This window comes from Oculina patagonica, unplaced genomic scaffold (genome assembly GCF_052425735.1).
Source record: "Oculina patagonica isolate OP01 unplaced genomic scaffold, crgOcupat unplaced609, whole genome shotgun sequence".
Lineage (NCBI taxonomy): Eukaryota > Metazoa > Cnidaria > Anthozoa > Scleractinia > Oculinidae > Oculina > Oculina patagonica.
In genome coordinates, this window is record NW_027558481.1 from 1 (window position 1) to 10358 (window position 10358).

General features: G+C 39.5%; 1 pseudogene across 1 annotated transcript; it reads right to left on the reverse strand.

Moving 5' to 3' along the window:
* Positions 1-841: 841 nt before the first annotated feature.
* On the reverse strand, positions 842-8827 carry LOC144641011 (triacylglycerol hydrolase DDHD2-like; annotated as a pseudogene). The gene is made up of 13 exons (XR_013568481.1): positions 7892-8827; positions 6901-7108; positions 6183-6272; positions 5267-5408; positions 4997-5099; positions 4503-4608; positions 4247-4281; positions 3983-4041; positions 3425-3608; positions 2583-2678; positions 2114-2440; positions 1075-1156; positions 842-980 (listed from the first exon to the last, which is right to left on the reverse strand). The product of XR_013568481.1 is annotated as a triacylglycerol hydrolase DDHD2-like (transcript).
* Positions 8828-10358: the final 1531 nt, after the last annotated feature.

Here is a 10358-nt window from a genome sequence, read left to right on the forward strand (position 1 = left end):
TAAAAATTGTTGATATTTCTAATGTATTTCGTGCCGTAAATGCCCTACGACAGTCTACATCGGGGAGACAGGCCGCAGATTGGCTGACCGCTTCCGAGAACACCGCCTCGACGTTATTCACAAGAGGAATGACTTTTTTAACAGCCTAGGCCACTCACTTGATGACGCTCGGGTCGCCATACTCAAATCAGGGCTATCAAAGAAAGTAGTCCGCCAACGAGAGGAGATGAGACAAATCTTCAAGTTTCAAACGCTCGCTCCCCAAGGGATGAATCGCGACTTTTCATTCATATAAATTACACACACGCGCGCGCAATTTTTTGGCGCGTGCCAGGAACATTTTCAAAACATTTTCAAAACGTCACACGACTACAAATAACGGACTCGTTATTTCTTCGTGCCACCCTGAAGAAGGCAGTATTGCCGAAACGTCGGAGGAGTTTTATACCGCCATTTAGCGTCATTTTGGAACATTAACAATTATTTCCACTAACTGCCCCTAAGTCTCCAAAGATGGGGATTTTCAGACATTTTTTGCCAATCAGCTACTTCAAGAAGATTTTTCTGATTATCGAAAGTTCTCTTTCATAATTTCGTCATTATATTACCAAATTTGATTTTGTGACAGGATATCAATAAATCAAACGTTCCATTCTGGTGGAATTTTGAGTCTTTTCATCATATTTTTTTTCCTTTTCAGTTGATATTTCTTTGCTTTCGCCAAATTTTGGTGTGTTTTTTTTTTTTCTATGGCAAGATTATCAATATATCAGCCACCGGGGACAATGTATTTTCCCACCGTTTGATATCGATAACTAATGGTAGAGTTTCTAAACTATACTTTTCCAAGACTGTGCGGGGAGACATTGCTTTGTTATCATAACATTACCTATATGCATTCGTTTTCTTCCCTTGTGATGCGGCATCAGTACAGGGCCGGCCGTGATTGATGGATTTACTAAAGGTTCGATTCGATACGCCTGGAATAAAGAATAATAATTGTTTTGTAAGTCATCGTTAGCCCAAAAAATTCGAGTACGACAAAAAGTCATTTCAGCACGAATTAATACTTACTACAGGATCAAACGGATGGAATATGTTGAATAGTCGCGGACAGGTCGGAAGCTGAAAGTTAAGGCCGATTTCATCGACACCTCTGCAGAATGAAAAAAACGTCATTTAAAGACACTTTGAACAGTCTGCTTTTTAATGTCCACTGTGTATACGAAAATAAACTGTGGTAGCTTCCCCTATTTCAAAATCAGTCACTGGGGTTAAAAGCCATAGCAAAATTGCGGTATGTGACGGAGTGAGGCCTTGCGTGTTCTCAAGTTCTCTTCTTCCACATTTGAGCCTAGTCTGTGCCCTTGCAACAACGACAAGCTTATCCATGAAGAACGCCAAAAGCATGCTTAGAGATTCGTATGAAACAACAAGGAGTATTGCTAATGCTCAGTTATGGAATAATATTTTATCACGGGGGCTAGGTTCTGTCAAGTTGTCCTGGATGCTGAGAGACACTGTCAGAGTTACGTATCTTAAACAAGAACACAACACAATGGCCCCGACTCGAACCTGTGCCTCTCATTCCGAAGTCCAGGGCACCAACCATTAGGCCACCGCACCTACCACATACTCTGTACAAGACTGTCACTAAACTAACATAAATCAAACTTAAACGTGCGTGGCCTCAAAACTGTCTGTTTTCTAATTTCATCGCGTTTTTTCCATTTCTGATATTCTTCAAGTAATAGCCCGTACGTTAGCAGTTAATCAAATATAAATTTCTCCGCAAAGTACCACAACACAATCCATTGTAAAGTTACAAAAATTTTCAGATTGTTTTTTATACAATAACCTACAGTGGATTTTCAGTCATATTTTGTCAATCAGCTACAATACTTCAAGAAAAGTTTCTTTTTAGCAAATATCTGTGGATTTTCAGTAAGTTTTCATTTTAACAACTATTAAAGGAATAGTGTCCACGCTGATTATCGAAACTGAGTTCTCTTTCATAATTTTCATATTACATTGCCAAATGCCACCGTTCGCACCATACGCAATACCAAGAAACTGCCCAGTACCGGAGTAGTTTTTAACAACACTTTCGTACCTTACAGTTTGAAACATTCCTATAGGAGAGCCCAATGCAAACAGAGCGTAAAATTTCAGATCCAGCTGTGGATACTCCACGTAAGGCTGCCATGTCCCTGCTAGTCCTTGTTGATAAACGACTTCCACACTTGCAACAGAAGCTAAAGATAATGAATCTATTCCTAGGTCTGGCTTCGCTAATACTGTGGAAGACGTCACTTCTGGGCTGGAAATGGTTTGTTCTTTTGTTGCTGCGTCTTTTGACTTTTGTCGTTCAGCTTTTGCCTTAGCTTTCGCTTCCGCTCTGGCCTTTTTACTATCTTCCTCTCTCGAGTTTTCTTTTTTCCTGCAACATGAAGGTAGAGAGCCTTTCAGATAAGTTGATAATTACTGTTTTTCTTTGTTGAAATCAACTGAGCAGCCACAAATCAAGTAGAAAAACGAAAGACAAGAGCAAAGACTATAGATAGCCGTTTTGTTAAACCTACCATATTTAGTTTCTGATTTCTCAGGTAACCCATTAGTTTCTTTCTCAGTCCCATGGGAATACCCATCTCTTTCATGTCATCCTCGCCACACAGCAACTGCAGCACACAAAACAACAAAATTGGATTGCTCAAAGGCACAGTGTCACGAGAAATCTTCTTGGTTTTTGCTTACTGAACTTTGCTAGTACTGCGAGGGTGCTTTCACTGATCAACAAAATACATTTCTGTTACCTTGAACAGTAAAGAAAGGCATAAATTCACTCTCCAAGATATCAGGAAAACGGAATCAATGCTTTTAATGTGATTTTCATCCAATTAACACTGTCAAACTTGAAAACGTCGTTCCGACTTTCTCACTAAGTTTTTGGCCACTAACAATTTTCGTGACTAGTACAGTACATTTTAGAAAGGCCAGGCCACTAAAGGATACTTCCAATTGATACCAACACCTTCATTTTGATTGTGACACTGCCCCTTTAATTGACATTTGACTGTTGATGTGAATTCAAGAAGTTCAAAAGCAAACATGGATCACAAAAACAGCACTTGACAAATATCAGGAGCCAGCCTGTTGGAAGTACGGTTGTTCAAAGGATGGATCACACTATCCACCGGATAAACTACTATCCAGTGGAAAGCGTAGTATGCTTTGTCAAATGTTCGCGTAAACATTTATATCTTTACACAAACCAAAGCAGTTCCTGAAATAGTGTAGGGAAAATCGATTATTTTGGTCTTAACTAGGGTAACAGTTTCCAAAAGCAAGCCTCACACCCTCACCCAAATTTTCGGACAGTACCCTGTCCCCTCCCCGGGTCAGTAATGATGGTTGATGAACTTACAAATGTCTCCATGTCCATTTCTTCAGATTCGAACAGCCCCACATATTCAGGTAGGCCGAGCTGTGTTAGTGCATCCCCGAGAGCTGGGTACGTCTCATCTTCTTCGTTATCAGATTGCTCGTCCGACTCGGCCTGTGTCGTGTTAATATCGTCGGTTGCAGGGCCATCTGTGTTCAATGTTTCACTGGAAACAAAAAAATGAATCAACATTTCCATGCTAGTCAGCAGGATAACGATGCTGGGATCATTTCAGAGGGTGCTATTCATGATACCAATTACAGCTACTTTACAAACGCTTACTGTAACTTATAAATGTTCTAGCCGATCATTCGATCAACCAATAACTACAACAAAATGAATCTACGTGTGAAACCATTCAAATGAAAATAAGTTCGATTTGCATGAAAATGGACCTGTAAGTGAAACTCATTTTCACATAAATGGTTTCGCACGTAGACTCGTTTTGAAACAGAGGCAAAGGGTAATTCAGAAATGGCCTATTTAACAGAAAAAATTAAAAAAAAAAATAAAAAAAGAACGATTCAGAATGAAACTTACTTCACTTGTTCCATAAGAGGTTGCTTTGTTAAAGGAATTTTGCCGCCGCGCTGATCTTTCTAAAGTAAAAATGAAAATAAGGTCATCATGTGAGACCAAAGTTGTAAAATAAACGTTTTACTTAATGTACCACAGCGGCTAACATCTAGCTTTGTTAATTAAAGGTTTTGAACAACATCAAATATGTTTTTCACTAAAATGAACATCTTGTTCAACTAAAGGGGAAAAACACAACAAATCAAAATTTTAAATACATTCAAATACCTGATGCTGCAGAATGTCAAACAAAATACTTGAACCTAAAAGAAAAATTAAAAAAAACGTGTCAGAAATGAACAACCTCAGCTTGTTTGTTCGCATTTTGGTCTTTTCAACAAGGAGTGAAAGACATGGGATTGTTATCTTTTGGGCGGGTGGGTGCGTGTATACCACGCGTGGTATTCTCGAGCTGGCGAACAGGAAGTAGAAGCCAACTAATCACCGCAATTATTGCATAAAATTTAAGCATTTCTCGCCTTACCTAAACTGTGTCCACAGACTGAATATTTTCCATTAAACACAGGATTCCTTTTCTTGAAGATTTCCAACAGTCGCTTTATGTCGTCACCTACTGTGTTAACAATGTTCTGTGGAAAAGAAAAACAGATCCAAGTCAAAATTGAATAAATATATTCCTTGGTTTGCCATACGTTTATTTTAATGTAAGTTTTGAGAAGTTGCTGACACATTAAGAGAATACCCCCCTCTCCCCCCCCCCCCCCCCTCCTCGTCACTTGTCTATTTGACAATGTAGTAAAATTGTAAGGAGAAATATAATGTCGGTCACTTTTAAGAATAAAAGGGTTTAAATGACACATAACGATGGAACAAATGCAGTGCCACTGAAAACACACCAAAGCTTCCTTAACTTTTAAATTTCAAGCAACTTTACTGCCATTGATCATTCCAACGCATGTATTTCGTAGAACTTTGGTGATGATGTATCCTAAGAAATTACAAACTAGCACAACTCACTTGACAATATGTTGGACTTGTGTAAAACAGAATATCAACAAGAGTGCTGTTTGTAAACTCTCTCAGGCGACGTATACTGCTCAAAGAGATGGACTGAAGTCTTCTGCAGTGAAAGAACAAATACACACTGTTTTCAGTTTATAGAACCTTCAAAACCAAACAGCATGTTCTGCTTCTATTGCACTCTCAAACCTCGTCTGTTGAATGGGGTGACCTATCAGCAGAATAATTTGGCTCATTCTTCTTTTAATAGCTCCTAAATAAACTTACTCGTCTACTCCAGTAGAGTCGTTGTGAAGTCTAGAGTGCCACTGCACTGGAAGGAACTCCAGTCTTCCTATAGCTCGACCCCTGGACAGCTCCTCATGGTGATCAAACAACATCTGAAGACTCACCTTCCGCAAATCGTTAACTGCAAGCATGGAAATTAGAGAGCAGTGAATAATGTGAACAATGAACTCTCTAAATTTGTTTCTCTCTAAATTAGCAAACCACTTCTGATATTTCCAGACATAACTTCGCAAATTTTTTCTTAGACTTTGACTCTTGACTCCACACTTTTAGTACATAAGCAAAACTTTGTAAATGATTTTGTTGTTTGCATCTAAGGGGCACCACACAGTGCAAAAACATAACTGTTTCCAGGGCCATAGGCAGGACCTTGAATGGGTGGGTGCAAGCACCAGAGAATGGGCATCCCGGTGGGGTTCTTCCCCTGGGAAATTTTGAAAAAGCAAGTTGTTTAAGTCCACATTTCCTGCATTCTGAGAGTCATTTTAACCCTCACTCCCCAATTAGGCGTATCTTTGTGGCGCATGGGTGGGTGCGGAGGCACCCATTGCACCCCCTGCCAGCGGCCCTGGTATCACTGCTCATTTCATGTGATGGTTCAACAGCAAACTTTCAGAGTTTAATCAAAGCAAGTTATACAGGCTAGAAAGTTTACATACAATGTGTACAATATCAAGAGTTTACTGACTAATCACTAACTTTATGGCCACTAAAACACACTTTTATACCAAATTTTACTGTTTCAAATCATTTTACCTTGGTGTTTTGCTGTGCACGCCATGTTTACCCCATTTATAACAAGACAGATTTTATGATTTAAAGTCTATTTACAGCTGTAGATCTTAATGACTTGAGAGTATAGTTAAGTGCGGTGGAGCAGTACATTTGTACCTACCACATTCAATAATGCTCCTAAAGTTCAAGTCTGCAATTGGCCCAATGCCATGGACAACAAAAATCAGATGATCGATTTGAGCAGGTTCACCTGAAAAAATAATTTAGCAATGTGTGATTAAGTAGTAAAGATGTACATTTCGGTAACTTCCAGCTTTTACCTGCTTAAAAGATCTGATTAGACGGTTAAACATCCTTTCAAGGTAATCAATTTATAATTTGACAGGACTGTCTCTTGGAGGCCATCTCAGTTTTAGGTGAATGTCTTTTTGAGATGAGGTTGCCATCTCTTAGAGGTGACTTGCTCAGTTTTTAGTGTGGTCATCCAAAAGGATACCAATCGCAACGTAGTTGTGGTCACCTTGTCACCTTTTTACCTTGAGACTGCCTGTCCCAAGGTAAAAAATGGCTTATTTGAAGAGTTTGTCACATCAGTGTTAGCTGATTTTTATGCGGGTACTCTATCCAGGTCGAAGAGGGAGGAAAACCAGAGAACCCGATAAAAACCTCGGAGCAAGGTGAGAACCAACAACAAACTCAACCCACATATGGTACCAGGCCACATTGGTGGGAGGTGAGCACTCTCACCACTGGGCCAACCCTGCCCTCCTAGGTGTTCATGAAGAGAGATTTCATCATGCACCTAGTTGTACAGGGCATTTAATTAACAATCACTTTGACAAAGAAATGTTCTAATATATAGCACCTAATTAACCTACCATCATCAATTTCATCTTCGATGTCGGCCACTCCTCGCCTGACAACCTTTGGCCTTGCTCCCGTGTCCTCTCCACTCCAATTTTCTGACTCATTGTTTGGCATAAAGTGCACCATGACGTTTGTGTTATGCATCATAATGTACTCGCCATCTGATAATTCCACCCTGCGAGGCCACTTATTTGCACGAAATGCCGAAAGAAATTCCGCCTGAAATAAACACATGAAAACTAGATGCCTCTTAAAAAACATTCCAAGAGCAGTCATTTATGCCAAATATAAACTGTTCAAGGAGTGTTTATAAGTGGAAACATGCTTCCATAAAATAGCTTGGATTCTTGCAGGTATCTTTCTCATAGTAAAAGCTATTATTTACCAGTACCAGAGTGTAAAGAATAGAAGGTAAGCGGTAAATGTCAACTGACTCTTTTGGATGAGAGTGAATAAAAAATGCTGTCTTAACCTCACTCCCTTGCAATTTTATAAAAGGAATAAAACCTCTGTTTCTATGTCTTCATAACCTGATACACATCAAAGCTACATCATTTCCTTCTTCAAGATAATAGATAGATCCCTCAGCCGTGGCTTGGGTTTTCTCTTGGGGGCAAAATGAGAAGCTACAGTACATATACCTCTAAAATTTTGTGAAAGCAGTGTTCAAATTTAACAACATACATGTACCAGGACAACCCACAATAGAAATTGTCTTTTTGATTGGTGTCCATACCAATCTTGCACAAACATCAACCTGATGCTGGCTATAATAATTTGCAAGTCTGGTCTGGTCCAAGTAAGATGACACTTTTGAATCACATTCAATGTTGTTGAAGCTTGCAAATCGAGGTATTTGCATGTACATTGTAGTTAGGTGTATAAGTAAGAGTGTTTGTCTAGAGGAAGTGTCCTCTGTCCATGTAGCAAAGGTGTGTGTAAGCAAAGACTCTTTTGTATGAACAGTAATTACATGTAGATGTCTAGTGACAAAAAAAGTACCTCAAGCCGAGCTGCCATATCTTCCTTATAAGGCACAAGTTTTGACTCGGCATCTCCTTTGTAAAACCATGTGCATCTCCGCACCACTGATACAGCCTCCTCCCAGTAGATAGGGTATCGCAGCCTTTTGTCAAGGTTGACATCATAACGTCCACCATCAGTGGCAATAATTCTTTCCCCGTTGGCTGGCGATGTTTTCAAAGCCTGCTCTAGGCTATCAGAATCCATATATGAGAATGGCAACCAAACAGAATTTTCTTTCCTGTAAAACCAATGTGGTTGAACAGGTTCAACTGTTGCGGGGGGGTGTCACACTTGCTGGAATTCCACTTTGTACTTGCTGAGGCGATGGGTAGTTATACTGTGATGAGGATTGAGGAGAAGTACGTGGTACAAAAGGTGGTGATGTGGACTGGGACAGACTTGATGAGGTTGGTGGAGTCTGGGGCCAACCAGCAGCAGGCTGAGGTGGAGTCTGGGGCCAGCTGGTTGGAGGCTGAGGTGGCATCTGAGGCAGACTGCTGGAAAGAATAGGTGGAGTCTGAGGCAAGCTGCTCACAGGTGGAGGTGGGGACTGGTGCCAACTCGCTGCTGATGGAGAAAAAGACTGGGGAAGATTAGCAGATGGTCTTGGAGGAGTCTGAGACCCAGACCCCACAGCTGGGGGAGGCTGGTAAGGTGACCTTGAGGCAGGAATCTGGGGACTGGAAAAATTATCTGCTGCACTTTGACTTGTAGTTTCAGGTGTCAAAAAGTCTTCATGACCAGATGATGAGGAAGACATTGTAAAAAATGAAGAACTTTGGTTCTTTCCTTGTGGTACCCCAGACAAGTCCTTTGGAGTTGATTGAAAGGGTGCTTGAGTCTTCTGCTGTGAAGATGGCTGCTGACCAAGAAAACTGTCTACCTCACCAACATGTTCCAAATCTGCTGTGGCTAAAGAAAAAACTCCATTTTAATAAAAATCAGAAACCGTAACTTTATTCCTTTAATTGTATCTATTGTACTTGATTCTGTAGGGCTGGAAATAACGGCCGGTCAACGGACAATGTCCGGTCTGATTGTGGATTTGACCGGTCAAACTTTCCACTTGCCGGTCATGTTGACCGGTCACATTCAATTATATTGAAACAAACTAAAGTTTTCATGCTGTTCAGTTGTTTTCTATAAGTAGGCACATCGCTTAATTGTGGAACTTTGACCTGAAATGATCTGTAACTATTGTATTGAAACAGACATCGGCGTTCTCGCACATCCGGTCTAGTCCGTCTCATATTCTTTATTCTGTAATTTTCAAGTTCTCCATTTCCTCCTGCATTTAAAATAGCTCTAAATCCCAGAAATAAAAAGTATAATTTAAAGGAGTTACAATGAAAACAATATTTTACATCTTCGCATGTTTTGAAGTGAATTATTTGCCGTGGCATTTTTGCAGTGTTACATGCGGCGTGCATAGTGATATGAAACTGATTGTTTACATTGAATAATTTCATTTCTATAAATACTACAAGCAGTCGAATGAAAAAGCCTCTTGTTTTCGTGAATGAGAACAGCTCTCAAATAGGTAATACACAGAAAATAACAATCAGATCAGAACTTAAAAATTATTGGAGCGAGTTTTCATTCTAATGTCTCAATTACTTCTTTATGCAAATTTTGTGTGAAATGTAATTTGATTCTACACTGTCTTGTTATTCATGTTCATGAATGGTGAAAACAAAACTTGTTTTAATGAAAGTTGTATTTTCATGAATGAAACCCTGTTTCACTTGAATTTAAAAGTCAATTGCTGACTACAATCTAATTTTATTTCTATTTTTCAACGTTTTTTGTTACATGTAATGAATGATGTGATTTTGCAAGTGTCTCATCACGTCTTGCTCATAATTTGTATTTGTCTAAAAGGCTAAACTTAACAAACGGTACATTACTTTTCATTGCTTAGGGCCATGGGTGATAATCCCTTTGGCCTGTTTTGTTTTGCTCTTAGATTACAAAATCTGTGGTCTCCTTTTTGGAACTTTTGCAAAGTCTAATTTTAGACACAAGTCACCTCCGGAATTTTTTCATCAAAAGATGTAGATTTCACATTGCGTTTCCCATCAATTTTTAAAAATAAACAAGCAGCAAGAAGAAGAACATTTTTCACAGCTTCAGAAAAAAAAAGTTGGCTATTGCTTTAGGGGTGGGGGGTTAATATTTTGAATTTAATTACTGAGGAGAAAATGTCATGTTATATTTGACCGGCCAGAAACCAGGTATGACCGAGCTAAAATTAATTTGGCCGGACATCTTGACCGGTGATCATGCGGCCGTTATTTCCAGCCCTGTTCTGATTGGTTCTCCACTTGCCTATTTATTACTATAATGTAACTGGTGCACTATCAACTGGGTCTCTGTAAAGGTGTCCAACTACAACATTTTTAATGGGAGACCTACACAGGCTTTTAAACAGGATTTAAAAGTG